General features: G+C 49.5%; 1 protein-coding gene across 2 annotated transcripts in view; it reads right to left on the minus strand.

Annotated features, from left to right (window-relative positions):
* Window positions 1-16286, minus strand: part of IGFBP2 (insulin like growth factor binding protein 2) — a 65761-nt gene that overhangs the window by 34337 nt on the left and 15138 nt on the right. Inside the window, exon 1 of one of the 2 annotated variants that reach the window (XM_042827196.1) lies at window positions 12415-14277. The exons of the other annotated variant lie outside the window; for it this stretch is intronic. The gene's annotated coding sequence lies outside the window, so the exon portion shown is untranslated. Of the gene's footprint in view, window positions 1-12414; window positions 14278-16286 lie in introns of those variants that run through there. 2 annotated transcript variants of the gene reach the window in all.

Consider the following 16286-nt stretch of genomic DNA (forward strand, 5'->3'; position numbering starts at 1 on the left):
AAAAAAAAAAAAAAAAAAAAGAGAGAGAGAGAGAGAGACAGCACAGCCAACTCTGAGCTCAGTGCTACGGAGCTGGCTTTGCAGAAGTGTTTCATCCAGAAAATTTTAAAAAGAAAAAAAAAAAAGATTTAAAGTGGTATTTATTCTAACTACTGAAAAAATACAGGTGTTAGTCCTAGATTATATCCGGTTGGGAACAAAAGCTATGGGAGGGGAAAACTTTAGAAGTACTGGAGTCACAACAGCTTTTTCACAGAGACAGGGAGAAGCAACTTGCATATAAATAAGTGTCCAAAATAGGTCAGCACTCTTTTCTTGGCCACTGAAGTTTGATACTTTTCAGGGAGTTAGTCTGCATGGTGGTGGCACACATGACACCAGTGAGATCTGTACGCATAGAGGGAGCCCACCAGCAGCTGCAGTCCCCCACCCAACCCCACAGCAGATCAGGGCTGCCCATACGTCAGGCTAGGAGGCACAGATAGAAAAGAGAACTAGAAATTCCTATAACACTATGGAGCAAGGCTGCTGGTCAAGCCCCAGCAGCATCCTTGAACTTGCTCAGCTTGTTACCATCAATAAAAAGCCCATTAATTGCACAATGTGCCTGTTAAAAATAACTCTAGAAGTCGTAACTAGTAAATTAGTAAGACATCAGGAGTCGCAGGCACCTTAGTATGGCATTATGGAAACCACAGAAGAGTCAGGATTCCCTCAGAAGCTTTCCCCAAGGAAAACATACAGGGAGATCCTCTCCCTTTGGGGGGGAAAAAAAAAGAAAAAAAAGAAAAAAAAGAAAAAAAAGAAAAAAAAGAAAAAAAAGAAAAAAAAGAAAAAGAAAAAAAAAAAAAGCCCCCATTCAATGCTTAAATTCAGGTGGACTTGATGAGGGGTAACAGCTACAACCAAATTACAACCAAATTAGCAGCTGATGCTTGAGCTTGTATGATGATGTTCAGCTGTGTCAACTGAGACTGTCTCCAGGTGGAATCAGGGAGAACAGCTCCCCTGTGAGGGTCTCTGTTTCAGAAACTGCCATTTCTGTTTCAGAGCCATCCTTGAGGACAGCTGTCCCCCTGCAGACAAGCCCCTTCTACAGCAAGTCATCTGCAATGCCACTGGGGTTACACTGAGGAAGAAGTTGATCTGTTGTGTCCCTACCAGATTCGTGCTTTAAGAAACAGTGATGAGGCTTCCTAAAAGCAAGTCAGTGAGGGGCGGCGAGCTTCATACCTGTGGCTTCAGCACAGCAAGCTGCAGCAGGGCTGCACGGACACTCAAGGTGTCAGGAATGGCTCATGTTGGAGAACCATCACTTCCAGCCCCACTGGAGTTACATAACTCCATCTGATCTGATGGTTGGCAACCCTGCCCATGGCAGAGGGATGGAACTAGATGATCACACAGTGGTTTGGGTTGGAAGGGACCTTAAAACCATTCTGATCAACCCTGGCTGTGGGCTGGTTGCCACCTACCAGATCAGGCTGCCCAGAACGCCTCCAGGGATGAAGCATGCACAACTTCTTTTATTTTAAAGCCATTCCCCCCCGTTCTATCTCTATCAGACCACATAAAAGGTTTAAGGTCCCTTGCAACCCAACCCATTCTATGATCAATGTAATGAAATAGCTTACAGTGGGTTTCTCAAATTGGCTAACTCCATTTTGAGGATGCTTAAAACCTGACCTAAAGACAAAGGGATGATGACCCGCTCTGCTCTCTCCCCTGTTACATCTACCGTGTCCAAAATGCTTTGGGGGCAGGAGGGACGCCTCCGCTCCAGTGGGTTCCAGGCTGGATCGAGTATCGCTCTGCCCGCACCACTGTAATGCGATGCCGGCGCAGGGCAGCACGCCAGCACAAACACCGTATCGGGTGCTCCGGCTGCACCGACAGCAATGCTGCAGTGTCCCGGGGCCAGATCCAGCCCCTCCACACACGTGCACCTCCGGTGCCGATGGATGGCCGTGCAGACACAGCCAGGGTCTGCGCACAGCAGCGGGCGGCAGCAAGCCCCACAGAGGAGATCTGCGTGCCTGGCGAGTGCGAGGGCTCCTGGGAACAGCCCTTTTACTGGGCTCCAGATGCTGTAGAGTGATTGCTTATATGAAGGCGGGGGAGGCCCCTTTACTGTTTCTCATTTCCTCCTTTTTTTTTTTCTCTCCTTTTTTTCTCCTTTTTTTTTTTTTCCCCCCGCCCCCCGGTTTCCTGGTTTTGTTCAGAAGCACAAGAGAGTCATTCATCATTTTTCTTCCAGCACAAGGAGAGCTCTCACCTCCCCCTCACCCCGAAATCCCTGCCCACCAGAACAGGCCAAAAAGGCTCGCAGCAGGGAAGACAGATCCCCAGCTCCTCCAAGCAGCCTGGGCACAAAGGGCCACTTTCTCAGCTGGGATCAGTGGGTGCCAGCCCCAAAAGGGTGAAGGCCAAAACTCAATGCTAGGTCAGAAAACGGATATCGGTGGCAGAGAAAAGCAATTTGCACCGGTTTGAATTACAGGAGATGCAAAGCAGAGGGTAATTTGCATGCTGAGGAGACAGACAGTGCCTCAGGTAACAGGAATAAAGAACTGGGAGATGCAGGGCCACTTCCTTCGCAGCCCTCCCGCTAACCCAAACCCAGGGTGGTTCCATCACTGTGCTGATCCCCTGCCCCTCAGAAGGAGATGGCAGTGGTCCAGGAGCAGCCTAGGTGCAGGATTTGCACATAGTGACAAGCCACCAGCACCAGCTTTGGGGATGGGCTTCCAGGAAAGCCCCATTTGGAACATAAGAGGGAGTGAAAAGGGCCAATACAAATGCACCCACCCAGAGGGCCAAAGAAAAACCTTTGTATGGCTTTGATTCATCATCTCCAACTCCCAGTTGGGTTCGCTACCATCTCCATATCTTTCTGATGACCTTCTCCTTCTCTTGGAGGGAGAGAGCCAGGACTAGGATACCTCAGTACAGCTGTGACAAAAGGAAATACTCCAAACGTCCTGAAGAAAGAGAGTAGGAAAAACCCAAGGTAGTTAGAACACTTGCATACATTTTTATAAGCAACTGTGCCTCTGCACAAAAAACAGGACAGTGCAAATACATGGCATCTGCGTGGGCCTTCTGGCTTGGCTGACAACCTGGTAGAAAGGAAAGAGCAAATAAAACTGGACATAGAAAATATGTTCTGGGTTTTCATTTTGTTTGTTATGTCAGGTCTGCTCGTGGTCAAACATAAGGCTTTGTTACAGCATTTTTAAAAGGAAAAGGGATATTAGACTGTGGTCAGTAAAGGGCTGGTGGGATGGAGGGAGCCTGAGTACCAGCAGTTCCACTGAGGAAAGACACGATGGCATGATTCCAGCAAGAACTGAACAATAACAATAGAAGCCACCAAGAAGTGACATTCAGGTGAGTGGATTTGTTGAGTTTCCATGACCTGAAGTGCCATCACTTGGAAAGACCCCAGTGTTTCAGTGTGGGAGCTTAGACAGATGGTGTTCATATCCTGTGCAAAGGAAGAGTTCAGGTCGAATATCAGGAAAAATTTATTCTCAAAAAGGGTGGAAATGCACTGGAGCAGGATACCTGGGGAGGTGGTGGAGTCACTGTCCCTGATGGTGTTCAAGAAAAATGGCAGATGTGCCACTGAGGAACACGGTAGATGGGCACATAGTAAGGGGGTGATGCTGGACTAGGTGATCTTAGTGGTTTTTCCAACCCTAATGACTCTATGATTTTTCTCACTTTCCTTTGTGGGTTAATTTTTGCTTTCTACTGTGAGCAAACAGAATGATCAGTCCCAAACACTGGTCCCAGGCAGGACCCAACATGTGGACTCCACTGCACCACAGACCCGGAGCCTGTCACCTCCTTGGCTCCAACCCTCCCACCCCGCCGGGATGGACCCTGCCAGCTGCTCTCTCGGCAGTGATGCAGGTCTGAGCAGGTCTCCACTGAACCAGACAGGTCAAAATGAGCCTGCCAGAACCTCTGCAAAAATAATGCCAGGTGAATTCGAGAGTGGGCATAGGGAGAGAAGGGGAGGCTGAAGCGCAGCAAGAGGAAACGAGGAAGAGAACGCAGCACTTTGCAACAGACAGAAAAAAAGCCCGATGGCCCAAAAAATAGGCGATGGGACAAAACAGCAGCTAAGGAAGAAGGCAAGAGGGGCTAGGATGAACACGTTAGTCAGCATGGATCTAATAGTGTGTTTCCCTCTTGGCATCACTGAGTGCCCCACCAGGGGCCCATCAGGCTCTCACACCACAAAAGACTAGTTTTCTGCTATTGTTGGAAAGAGTATCAAAATAACCCCCAAAAATCCCGGGGAATTTTACACTGGAGGTTTTCAGCGATTTCTTCACCACGGCATGTTCAAACTAGGCTGCACATGCCATGTGGCACCACAGTGCTTTCTGCAGCACTATCTCCACAGTAGCTCCCAGCCTGTTCTGTCTAAGAAACAGGGATATGGAAGGGATGATAGCAGCCCAAAACCGAGACCAGCTCCAAAATGAGGCCAGCTGGACACTGTTCCAGCTATAGCCCTGCACTTTGGCCAGGAAAAGCCCTGCACGTTTTCTTCAGAAAGGAGCTGGGAGTGAAAAGCTCGCAGCAGGAGCGCTTCCTCCCAGCCTGACCCAAGCCATCCCACGTACCCGCAGCAAGGGCACGGCCACAGGCAGCCAGCTCGCCCACCCTGCGAGGAGAAAGGGGAAGTTAATTTTCTCAGCCAAAAGAAAACAGTTCCAATGGCAGAAACATCGCCATGATGTTTAGTCACTCGATACTTCTGCTTCTCCTGTATGACAGGAGTCAGATAGCACTGCAAAATGCATTTGCCCAAATTTTGTTGTCCAAACTCTGATGCCCAAGCTTTGGTGTTCCAGTGTCCCTGTGTGAGGAAAGGATTTTGGGAAGAGCTGGACTCCCCTGAGCCCCAGCAAAGCAGGCTGCCTGCAAACAGATACATGGAAAAAGGGCAAACCTGCAGCCCTGGGCTAGGGCTGCCCAGGGTCTGACTCACCAGCCAAAAACAGCAAAGCCAGCCATGCTGCAAGCCAGGGCATGACGGCTTCAGTGCCCAGAGGACCAACTGTATCTCCTGCTCTGCAGCACAGCTGCTGTGGGAAAATCACATTTGCTCCATCTTCAGCTGTGAGTCCATAGAATCATAGAATGGCTTAGGTTGGAAAGGATCTTAAAGCCCATCCTGTTCCAACTCCCTACTATGGGCAGGGCTGCCACCCACCAAATCAGGTTGCCCAGGGCCCCATTCAACCTGGCCTCGAATACCTCCAGAGATGGGACATTCACATGTTCTCTGCGGACCTGTTCCAGTGTTCCATGCCTGTATCTATGACCATGTTCCAAGTCCAAGACTCTACTTCACATGTGGTATTGTTTTGACAATGAAGCTAGCTCCCTCGGCCCAAATTCCATCTGCAGGACAATACCTGATCCCTAGTGTCACAGTCCCTCTTGTTCTGCCTGGAGGCATGGGCTGGGGCTGTTTGCCCTTCAGGCACCATGCATGCCTGCAAGGTTGGTGAGAAAAAGGTGCAACCAGCTCAGGGTAACTCCCGGGCAGAGCAAACAGCAGGCTCCAAATGTTGCACAACCAGCCTGCATCCCACAGCCAGGCGGGCAGCCCTGCCCCACTCCTGCTGCTGACACCACTCAGCCCATAGCTGCAGGGATTTCAAAGGCACAGTGCCTTCCTCACCAAGCCACCATGCTAACTGCAGCACTGCACTGCAGACACTTTACTTTCAGCTATATAGACCTGAAGTTTCAGCCATTAACTGCTCTTTCAAGGAGAAGATTATGTGAATTGTCTCGTCCCCAGATTCTGATGGAGTCCATGGTGGGCTGCTTCAAGAGAAGAGCTGCAAGAATGCTTGAAGCCCCTCTGGTGGAAATCAGCAAGGCAGCTCAAGGCAAAGCTCACCCCATACTCACTCTTTTCTTTAATCCCCAATTTAGGCACTGCTGGTCACCACCTAAGGCAGGATTATGGGCTTGATGGACCTTTGGCCTGATTGGGCTGCTGCCAGGTAATATCTGTGCTGCACTTTCAGCAGGGTCTGAATTTTCAAAGGGCTGTTTCAGGACATGTGGGACCAGCCCAATGGCCAGGGGTTAAGGTAACAAATCCTTGAAATCAGACTGATAAAAAGACAGAATAAACAGAAAAAGAGAGGTAAGCAATGACTGAAATCAATAACAATCATCACTAGAAAGTCGGAAGCGGTCCAACCAGCTGAGATTAGAAGAAAGCCATCTGCATGATCATTTTTCACTCTTTTCTAGCAGGCAAATTTTGTTAATGCTGAAAAATCTGCAATTTGTCTGTCAGTTCATCTGGCCTTAGTCCTTGCTGGATGAGGGTCATGGTTCATTCCCCAGAGGACTGAGCACAAAACAAGTCATGTTCTCTAAAGTCAGACCTGCAATAACCTGATCACCTCCCTGGTCACTCTGCCATGTTCAACTCCAGAATAGGAGGAGAAATAGCAAAAAAAGTCAAGCCCTGGTCCACAAAGTTGGGGCTGAGCAAAAAGAAGAGCTTAGTCCCATGATGGAGATGGCTGGACTAGATGATCTTAGCGGTCTTTCTAATCTTAATGATTCTATGATTCTGTGACTCAAATGACAGACAGAACCTCTGCCCAATCAGAAGTATCTGAAACAATATTCATAAAGCAAACACTGCAATGACCAGCAAGAGGTGTCCCTTTTGCACGTCTGCCCCTTACCAGCACACACTTCTCAGGACAGCACTGATTGTACTAGAAAGGGGTTCAAATCAGATTGAGCTCACAGAGTCCACACAGCACCTTTGTTTAAAAAGCTATGTGAGAAATGATAAGCTTTTACAGACAGATTCTGCGCAAACGTAAGCAAGGGAAAGTTATCAGCTGTGGGCTTACCAAAATATTTACCCAACCTGCAGTTGCTCTGGCAGCTCTGTGAAAGTCACATGCTGTCATTTTTATGGCATTTTTTTGACCAAAACTCAAATGCAGAGGATCCCTTGCCACAGACATTCCCAACCACTTCCCTACCCCAAATACAAATGGGATCCTTGCAAAGTAGGAACAGCACTATGGAAACCCACCACAGATGGTGGATGCCCTATCCCTGGAGGCATTCAACGCCAGGTGGGATGGGGCCCTGGGCAGCCTGATCTGGTGGGAGACAACCCTGCCCACGGCAAGGAGTTCTGAACAGACAGTCTTTAAGGTGTCCTCCAACTCAAGTCATTCTATGATTCTATGTAGCAACATCCAAGCATAAAACAAACCGGAGGAATCATTAGCAAGCCTACATGAATGGCTCATGTTGAGCAGAGACTAAGAGCTGAGACAAGACACTCTCATGAAGCAGGCTGCGACATTTTAGTGGCTGTGCTTGATCTAATACTTGGGTTTAGATCTCATCTGGCTGAAAGCCACAGCTTCAGAACCACATCTGGAGGAGGATGTCAGTATATGCTGCACGTTTCCTGACAAAGGCTTGGGATACCAGTTTTTATTTTTAGTACTATTTTCATTTCTTCATGTAATGAGTTCAGTGTTTCAGGCAGCCCTGGAGGAGCAGGAAGGACATGTCCTGTAATAAAACTAATTAATTCATGTGGAATTTCTAGCCATTATTGTGAAAGTGGCCAAATTCCTCACTCCTGAAAAGCTGCCAAAATAGCCATTAATCTGGCTGTGGTCATAAGCAGGATTCCTGTGGCCTCCTGCAACACTCGACCAGCCCCCAGGACAGGGAATGTAGAAACTGAAGCGGATGTTGTGATTTCCTCACCCCAACTCCAACAGCCCCAGCTTTGCTAAATGGGACCATTGCCTTAAAGGGCTCAATGCCAAATTCCTCCCAGTGCCCCCAGACCAGACATGCCTCAGTCATGTACACAAAGGTCAAGCCCTCAGACCTCAAAATCAAGCAATTCAGCATCATTCAAAGCTCTGCAGACCAAGCTTTTCCACCTGCCCAGCCTTGATCACACTCTCAGTGAGAGGTGTCCTGAAGGGAACAGGAATCTGTTCTGAACACATTGGAAACTGTATTCCCACCACCCCACTGGGTCTGTTAGGAGGGTGAACTTTTCAAGTCCCATCTGCTATCAGTGGGAAGCCAGGCTCCTCCACAGAGAAATTTCAGGCAAGAATCCCATCAACCAAAATCCCCCAATAATGCTCAAGAATTAATGGAATCTGTCTTGCTCCCTGTGAGCTGGAGGTGACAGGGTCTGTGGGGTCTGGCATGGAAAATAAACATGGAATAAACTTATTTCAGTCACTACTGTCAACTACAACAACAAAATGACTCAGAATATCTACAAGGTGCCAATCTATTGTGTCAGAAGGCTGTAGTTGCCACAGTCTCCTTTTGCTCCAAAAAATTCTGAACTGCTCTTTAAATTCAGTGACGGGTTAGGGGGTCAGGATCAAAATAGCACCTCTGGTGCTATCCCACCATCCAGTCCAAGGAGTGGCCACTCTCTTCAACACCACAAGGAAATCCAAATGTTCTGCAACAAATGTCCTGTTTAACAGACTAGCTGGATTTCTAACACTTTAAATAAAATTCTCCTCAAACCACCTCTGCACAAGACATGGAGGGATCACTGTTTACAATGGGTAATAGAAAAGGTCCCCTACCATGGCTACCCATTGCTTTAGGCCTCCTCATCCCAGTTACCATCATGGCAGATGATTTACCTGTCCAATCACACCACTGTTAGGTCAAGGTGGGCAGCTGTGATTTCCCTGCTGTTGCATCGCTCTGGTTTGTATGAAGTTCAGATGAAGGGTAACTGCCCTCTGCACATCAGAGATTGTATCAAACTCACAGTCCTTGGCTAGTGGTAAATACTGTGCAAGAAAGAGAAGGCTCTTGGAGCTCAATAGTGTAGATAGACAAGAAGGTTCTACCACATGACTGTTCTTGTCCAGTCTGACTGAGAGCTACCTGGTCAGAGCCTGGATTAGACCCTGGAGCAGTGCTGAAACTCCTATAGCTTTATCACGCAGCATTTTTTCTCACTAATTCAGCTGCAAACCTAGAAGAGTAAAGCTGATACCATGTGGAGGGTGAATTGCAGCACCCCTGACAAGTGCCCCCAAAACAAGACATGAACCAGCTGGGTAACTGGAATTTGCCTTTAGCAAAGGGACTGCAGGGTGAGTGAGGAGGACCAAGAGGAAGAGAAAACCACCACCGAAAGTCCCAGAGTTGTTGGGTTACCCTCACTGCAAACAGAAATGTCACTGTGGCCAGCTACCCTGACCCTATAACCCACACAGCCAACTGCTCTGGTGGCCAAGATCCAGAGGACAGAAACCAGGTACCTCAGGGAGCACCCAAGCAACCTTGGTTCATCTCCCAGCTGGCAATCTGGACTGTCCACTACCTCATGAGCTCTACATAGATGGGGCCAATGGGGCACAGCCCCACCACCAGCCTTGGGCTCCAATAGCACAGGAGGTCAAGAGCCCCAAGCCAGTCACCCTTCCTGCTCCTCCTCCTTGCTAAATGTAAGTTTCCTTCCCTGTTTCTGCTTGCTTTTGAAGTGACAGATGAAATGGCAGCAGAATGGAGCAGAATGGAAGGAGAGACGAATGTTTCCACATGGATCATGTGGGAGGGCCATCACTGCTCAGGGTGTAAACTGCGTACCTCACTCTCACTCAGCTCACTGCTGAGCCACAGCCTCCATGCTGTGGGAAAACCCTTCCAAATTCAAACAGAAAATCACCCCCAGATGAAAAAAAGTTCAAATTCTGGCCAGGATTTTCCCTACTCCCTTCAGAGTAAAATCTGGGTCTTCTGAAGTGCAGGACACTAGAAAACAGGCCACATTGGAAGACACACACTTGCTCTTTGAAGATGCTTGGAGGACACTTAACACAACCAAAATGCCTTCAGCAACTCACTTGATCCACCAGTCCCCCCAAAGCCTGAACAAGAAACATTCGTGGGACATGGACATCAGGTGCCCACTCTTTCCTAGTTTTAAGACAGCAAGGGGAAACCCATCAGCATGGACTGGGTCTTTAAGTACTAAACAGAAGAGCTGAGATCATGCTGCCTCCACTGAAGTCTAAAAAACAAGTGGAGAAATCTTGCTGTGGTCTTGAGTAGAAATACTGGGTATTGCTTAAGGAATTTTCCCTGCACTGTAGGACTATGGATCTTTCCAACAGAAGATGTCATGCAAGTAATTGCAACAGCATTTCCCTGGTGTCAGTATGCTGCATCAGCTGGCTACAAAGACGAGGTGCAAGAAGGCACAGAAACTCTCCCCAGAAATTGCCTTCAGCCAGCAAGGCAGTGAAGACGATATTAATTTCAATGGCAGAGCATTGAAAATCCCTTCATCCCACCTGAGCTGTTCTATCTGCAGAAAATTGTAAGGAAAAGCACAGATTTCAACACGGTCCAATTCCCACCAGCGCTTTGTGTCACTCTCAATTACAGCCCAGAATGAAATACCAAGAAATCGTTCCTCGCGGCTGGCAGAATTAATGGGATCTTTGACTACAGAGAGCACCAGGCAGTGAACTTGCTCCCTTACCAGCCAAGAGGCACAGTGCAGCTTTCTTCAGAATAAAAGCTGCAATGTCAAAAGATAGATTAAGGCTTATAAAAGTGACCTGATGTTTTTCCGTACTCCAGTCCACAAGAAAGGCATGTGATTACTGACCCTTTCCTTTCTAAAATAATTTATATCATAAGACGAGACAGCAGGAGATTTTCATCTTCCTACTCATACCTAGCCAAATTACATATGGGCAAAACACTAAATACACCACCATTCTGCAGCTGCAACAGTGGAACCCAAGCTGTCATATGCTGAGCTGCCTTAAAGCTCTAGGAACTGTACTCTAACCCCCGTTCCTCCAGCCTTCAGCCAGGACAACCACAGCACAGAATCATGGAATGAGTTGTGTTGGAAGGGACCTCAAAGATCACCCACTTCCAACACCTAGCCATGGACAGGGTTGCCAACCACTGGATCAGGTTGCCCAGAGCCCCATCCAACCTGGCCTCGAGCACCTCCTGAGATGGCACATCTGTCACATTTGCTTGTAATGAGATGCCCGCTTGCATGTTTAATGAGCTCTTACTTGGCCAACCAGTGAAAGTATCCTGGCCATCAAAGGTGGGCAGAGATGTGCTTCAGCCACAGATTTGGTCTGCTGAAGGTAGTCTGTGGTAGAATAATCGTCACAGAATCATTTAAGTTGGAAGGGACTCTTAAAGGTTATCTGGTCCAACTCCCCTGCAACAAACAGGGACACCTACAGCTCCATCAGGTGCTCAGAGCCCCTCCAGCCTTGAGTCTCTCCAGAGACGGGGCATCCACCACATATCTGGGCAACCTGTTCCAATGCCTCAGAATCCTTATTGCAAAAAAACTTTCTCCTTATATCCAGACAGCATCTTCCCTAACTGGTAACACTGGGAACACTTACAGAGCCAGAGGTGCAATCTCCTTTTTTGGCTGGTGTAAAACAAGTGGCGCTACATTCACAAAACAGCACCTGAAGTTGTCGTTCTGTTCTCCAGCACTGTAACTCCTCACTTCAGCACGGCTGTGGGGCAGCACTGGGAGAGGGCACACAGACTTCAAACACACTGCATCCAGCCCCAGGTGTGTGCTGAGGACAAACACACCTCGCTGGCAGGAGCAAACAGCTAGCCATGACATGATGGAAAGCAGAGCCTGATGATTTCAATATGTGCCGCTACACACATGCTGATCTGGTCAGCACCTTCCCATGGAGGAGGGGGGAATACCTGGAAACTCAGCACACCGCTGAGCTCAGCCCTTGTAGAACAGAAATGCTTTAAAAGCATATTCACATTTTACCTTGCCCTTCATCTTACTCTGCCAGCCTCAAGCAAAAGAACTACCCCAAAGAATCCACCAAGTCCCATTCTCCCAAACCCAACCATGTCTGTGGGAACAATGGCAGCAGCCCATCGGTGGGATGCATCAGCTCCTGTGAATACTGCAGCCAGGTCTTGCCCAGGGCCAAACACAAACACACCTCTTGCATTCCAGTTTTCACTGCTTTGCCTCTTGAATTGTTTATCTCGGCTCAATTCCTGGATGTGGATAAAACAAACGACATGGACTTTCTCACAGACAGCGCTCCTCGTTGTTCCCCTGACAAATACCACACTCAGCGAGCATGAGCCTGAAACCCAGAGGAAAGGAAACAACTGCAAAGGGCAAGAAGGAAACAGATCATTTGCCAAGGGACAGCATGAAAACACATTTCTCCTTTGGGCCAGAGCCTTGAAATCTTCCCAGACTCCCCATTCCTTCCAGCCCATGTTCACAACACTGTAAGCCCTATCACAGCACACTGAAGGAAGCATCATTTTCAAGAAGCTGTTGTTATTTATTACCTTCATATCTAAAGATGGCAACCAGCCCAGGACCCAGTCGGTTTCATCCTTGACCAGACACAGCTGATGCGGGAGACCTTGGAAACCTGGTCCATCTACTGGCAGAATCCCAGAGGCAACAAGGATGGAGGAGCTGTATGCTTTCTCATTCACGTACCATCCTTGGAGCTCTTCTTAATTGCATTTCACTTGTAATAACTTCTCCCACAATCCAGAGCTCTGCAGCCCTTCAGTTCAGCCGGAGCAGCAATATCAACACAGTGCCATGGACTGGCTCTTTGCAGCTGGCTTCTCCGATGTCTCACAATACGCAAGCCTGCATAAGCCAAGCTGGATGCCCAGCTACAGCTCTGGTAATGAGTTTCTCCCATGCCTGTGCACTTCTGACTCGAAAGCTAACTGGTGCAGAGCATGTGAGATGCTCATATCCAGGCTCTCCCCTGCCCGCTGCCTACACCTTTCTGACCTTTAAGGCTACGTCAGGGCATCTGGCGGGGTCAGGAGCTTTGGAGGCGGAAGGGCAGATACACATGTGAACATGCAGAGCATGACAAATGCTTTGTTTCCGTAGAAAAGCTGGGGGAAAGAAGAGGTCTTCCTGGCAATTCAGTGGATGTGAAAAATGCAGTCATAGCATTACTGGCATGATTTTCGAGTTGCTGTTAAAATTCCACTTACATTTTGCTACCTCCAACATCAGAGTCTTCTGTGTTTTGGAGCAATACATTAAACTGTCTTTTAGCAGCTGCCTGCCAAGGGGGAAATGGAGGTTTTGACATCTGACCCATGAGGAAGGATGTGTGGCATTTGGGGCCAAATCCCAAATAGGGATTTTAACTGGATGTTAGAGCAAACTGCTTTGCTAATGGTTAACTATTTTGGTGCTGTTTTTGTTCCATGGGAGTCCCTAGTCCCTGGTCAATGGGGCAGCCCCAGCCCTGCAAGCTCAAGTTTGCCTGCACCTTAATCCTTTAATCCTAGGATATCATCTCCATTAGGAGCAAAGAGCAATGATGCACTGGCACAGGCTGCCCAGGGAGGTGGTGAAGTCATCATCTCTGGAAGTCTTCAGGAACTGTGGAGATATGGCACTGAGCAACATGGTTAGCAGGCACAGTAGGGATGGGATGGAGTTGGACTAGATGACCATAGAGGTCTTTTCCAACCTTAATGATCCTGCTCAGTTCTAAAATGGCCACTGGGGACCGGGACACAGCATGCCAGCAAGCAGGGTGCTAGGATACTGTACAGGCAGTCCTCGCTCTGCTCCAAGTGCCCGACCTGTTAATCCACCTTAATTTAGCATGGTGTGCAGAGCTCTGTGCCGTGCTGAAGGAATGAATTCACTCAGGGCTGGCATAAGAGCTCCGCACACAGTAAGAGCCCTCTGTCCCGCATGCGGGCAGCTTCACTCAGCACTGTGTCAAGTTGGTGATGCGATGACCTGAAATAAACCATAAAACCATGCGGTCCAGTGGCATCGGAACTATTTTGGAGGCCCCGGTCCCCGGAGGTGCTGAGCCTCCCTCTCGCTGCCTCCATCCACAGGAGTTCATGCCCTTGGCTCCCCGAGGGGGTGGAGGTTCTCAGCCCGATTTCCACAGACTGCCGCTGTTTTGTTCCAACATTCCCAACATCTTCAAAATACCCAAAGCTTCTTGTGCAATGAGCAACATCCCCTGCTTCCTAGCTACGTGGTGGTTTATGTTACTTTCCGCCTACAACCATTTCAGGATTGGCTTTACAGACCTAAGTGGAAGACTAAACAATGCCGGAGCCACAGTGGGAGGATTTGCAGAGTTTTAGTCCTTGTTTCGTTTGGGCAATCCTTCTGCATCTCATCAGGGACAAAAAAACTTGCCAACCTCTTAATTTAGGAATAGCACGAGCTCTGCATTCCAGCCCTGAATCAGCCAAAGGAGCCTTTTCAAGCTGGAAAGGGGAAAAAGGGCAAATACCTTTAAGCACATTTAAAAAAAAAAAAAAAAAAAGGCAGACACCTGCCTTTTGCAGGCAAAAACCTGCTCTGGGGCACTGAGACAAGCTTGACATCAGCATTTGAAAGGGAATTCCAATCCCTGTGCTCTGGGTGCCAGACTGCTCTCCTTGTCACCGCTTTGAAGCAAAGGCAAACTCTCCCCGTGTACATTCTGCAGATGGGAGCAGCGCTGTGAGCCTGAGCAGAACAGCACCGAGCGGAGCTGGCAGATGGGGGCTTTGTTTTTGTTGTGGGTTTTATTTAATAGCTACAACAACCTGTTAAAAGTTTTGTAATCCGAAGAGAGCAAACCCTTTTCTGGATGTCCAGGCTCGGCTGCCAAGATGTGCTCAGTGGAGAATATTCCAGCTGCGTGCTTCACATCACGCTGCTTCAAGATGTGCCAGTGTTTTTATTATTCATCCCCTATGGACATTGCAGAACGCCACATACATTAAAGCACTCTTAAGCTGCGCTATTTGTATGTGAGTGAGTGAGCGTTGCATATATGCAGAGATATGGGCAAATCAGTCACACGCGTTGTAAAGGCACAGGGAGAGTAAAATGAAGCAAAAATGCAATTCTAGCAGGAAAAAAAAAAAAAAAAAAAAAGGCCATAAAAGCAAAAAACTGGCATTAATTCCGAAAATCATCTCTTAATACACCACTGCTGTATTCTCCATTCCACCCCAGCTTCTTCTAAAAGCATAAAGCTGGAGTCAGCACCAGATTCCTTCAATCTGGATGCCCTCGGCTTCTTCTAGAAGAGTGCAAAATTCACTCCGTAGATGCTCACATGGTGCAGCTGAGCAGCGGTGCACAGCCCCATTAGGCAAAGGAGGGGCAGGAGTGAGGGAGTGGGGATGGTTGCAGCGTGGCCGCACAGAAGCAGCACCGAGCAAAGTTTTCTATGCCGCTGTTTTTTCTCTCTCCCTCTCTCTGCCTCTCCCTCGCTCAGAGTGAGCCGAGGTGTTCGCTAAGCAAAGCAATGGCATCCCCGTGAGAGCTGCCTCGCGCAGTCAGCGCAGCAACAGGTCGGGAGCCTGTGGAGTCCCTTCGGGCGGCGTGCTCGATGATGCTGCAGTCCTCCTCGGCACCCGCTGCACGGAGGCAGAGGGGCCCCAGTCCCAGAGTGGGCTCTGCTGGGAGTTGGGCATGGCTCCCACATCGTGGCCCCGCAGCCGCCCACTTTCCACCAGGCAGCACATGGTGCTCGTATGCCGCCTCCGCCCGTATCTTCGGGGCATCCGCCACCCTACATGCTGTTTCCAGTTCCCCACCAAGCCCAAAGTGCCCCTTAGGCCCCCCAGCCCGGCGCAGTCCCCACCCCCAGCCGCATGTCCCCTCAGTCTGCCCCGGGAGACTTCTCCTGCGGAGGACCCCAACCTCCACCCGGTCCTCCCGCAGCCCGGCTCCCCTCGCCTTCGGACAGGGAGCTGCCCTCAACAAATCCCATTATACCCCACCTCTGTGGATCCCGTACAAAAGGAAAACTCCCCCAGGGAAAGCTGCAACCCCGAGCAACCTCTTCACCCCACCGCGGACACCCATCCTCCCCTCACTCCCACCCTATCCTACCCCCTTTGTCCGCTCCCCCCTCAGGCATCCCCCGTCCCCTGCCCTCCCGAGGGGTCCCCTCTCTCCCCGGCTCCCGGCCGTCGCTCACCTGCGGAGCGCTCGGCGCTGGCTCCATACTCGGCCGTGTCGCGGCGGCGGGCGCAGGTGCCCTGTCCCTGCACCAAGGCTTGCAGGGGCAGCTCGGCTCCGGGGTCGGGGTAGCAGCGCAAACCGGCGGCGCAGCGCGGGGTGTACACGCCGCAAGCTTCGGCCTCTAGGCGGGCGCACACCGGACAGCAGCCGCAACCCGGTTCCCGCACCAGCTCGGGGCAGGGCG

Source organism: Centrocercus urophasianus, unplaced genomic scaffold, assembly GCF_019232065.1.
Source record: "Centrocercus urophasianus isolate 14NV4802_14NV808 unplaced genomic scaffold, USGS_Curo_1.0 seq_28, whole genome shotgun sequence".
In the NCBI taxonomy this organism is placed as follows: Eukaryota; Metazoa; Chordata; class Aves; order Galliformes; family Phasianidae; genus Centrocercus; species Centrocercus urophasianus.